Source organism: Nomascus leucogenys, chromosome 19, assembly GCF_006542625.1.
Source record: "Nomascus leucogenys isolate Asia chromosome 19, Asia_NLE_v1, whole genome shotgun sequence".
NCBI classification, from domain to species: Eukaryota; Metazoa; Chordata; class Mammalia; order Primates; family Hylobatidae; genus Nomascus; species Nomascus leucogenys.
In genome coordinates, this window is record NC_044399.1 from 19,762,325 (window position 1) to 19,764,217 (window position 1,893).

A 1,893-nucleotide genomic window follows, 5' to 3' on the forward strand; every position below is an offset into this window, starting at 1 on the left:
GGGGCGGCAGTCAGTCCTCGGGCGCGAGTTTGCAGCGCCCTCTGGGCGTGGACTCGGAGCGCGCTCCAGGTGCGCAGGACTCCTAGCTCTCTTGGGGAACGCTTTCTGGGGCAGGGCGGGGACCCGGGAGCGATGGGACCTTCAACCGACGGGCAAACACACACAGACACACCCCGGCTCTCCTCCAGCTGCGATGGGGCTCGCTGCGCCTCGCTGGCCCAGATTCTCCCGTACGCTCGCGTTCTTCCAGCACTCCACAAAGTGCTGGAGACTTGGGGCCTTAGTTTAAACAGCAGCACCCGCACGGAAGGGCTGTAAGAAAAAGGGGGACGGGGACGGAGTTCGCAGCGTCTTTCTGTGGAAGACAACGCCCTCTCTCTTCGTCTGAGCTAAAAGGAAAAATAAGTAACTTCTTTGTTCCCCGGTGACCTCGGGCACGCGGATCTGAGGAGCACCGTGCAGTGGCTGCTCCTTCGTGATTCCCTACGAGGCCCTGGGCCTCAGTCCAAAAAGCTATGGAAGGCCTGCGGGTGTAGGGGAAACGGCCGGCCGGCCGAGAGAGCAAAGGGGAAGAACCGGACGGGCCCTGCCCACATCTGGCAGGCAGGAGAGATGGTGCCAAACGACCTTCGCACCTGGGCCCGGAGACCAAAGATGGCGTCCTCCTCCCCTGTCTTCCCTAGACGGAAGGCAAGAACTTGCGTCGGCCTGAGCTGGGGACCAAGAAAATATCGGAAAGTGTCCAGTGTTTCTCTTTAAAAGAATTAAACCTTCCTGGGCCACGCAGGGACTGACCATGGGACCCTGGACTCTCCTCCACCTTCCACCATGGCACAGGCTCTGGAGCTGAGCAGCCTCCTGCGTCCCCATCTCATCCCGCCACTCCTCCTCACAGCACTAAAAGATGATGGCCTGCTTGTGCCCCTGTTCCTGAACACCTGTTTGACCTCAAAGAGCTCTCGCTTTTGGGGTCTCCGTCTCCCCAAGTCTGTCTAGGGGGCAGGAAGACCTTCATCAGGGTTCTTGGGGGCCGATGTGGGCTCGCTGAGTGCCTGAGTGATGAGTGGTCTCACAGCACGGCACCACGGAGGTCCAGCCGAGCTCGAGGAGTCCCTGTGGATTAAAAATGCCCTTTTCGAAGGCTCTGACTGCCTCTGCCAGAGGGTGGCTCCACAGGTCCCTTCAACCCAGTATGGTGGAAAAATAGGAATTTTGGAATCTTACCTTTCTCTACTGCTCAAAACAGAGAAAACTGTGGTCAGGGAGGATTTGGTGGAGTCTTTTCATTTTTTAAAAGTCACTCATGGCCAGGCGCAGTGGCTCACGCCTGTAACCCCAGCACTTTGGGAGGCCGAGGCGGGCAGATCACCTGAGGTCAGGAGTTCGCGACCAGCCTGGCCAACATGGTGAAACCCCATCTCTACTAAAAACACAAAAATTAGCCGCACATGGTGGCGGGTGCCTATAATCCCAGCTACTCAGGAGGCTGAGGCAGGGAGAATCACCTTGACCTCTCGGGTTCAAGCAATTCTCCCGCCTCAGCCTCCTAAGTAGCTGGGATTACAGTCGCAGGCCACCACAGGCCGGTTAATTTTTTATTCATTTATTTATTTTGTATTTTTAGTAGAGACGAGGTTTCACCATATTGGTCAGGCTGGTCTTGAACTCCCAACCTCAGGTGATCCACCCGTCTCGGCCTCCCAAAGCGCTGGGATGACAGGCGTGAGCCACTGCGCCTGGCCCTTATACTTGTCTTCTTGAGTGCATGTGTGAGGCTTTCTCTAGAAGTAGAGCTCTGGATTATAGGTATAAACATCTTCAACTTTCTCAGGAATTGTCGTAAGCAATTGCTCTAAGCCAATTGCTCTCCAAGGGCTTATAGCAATTTACACT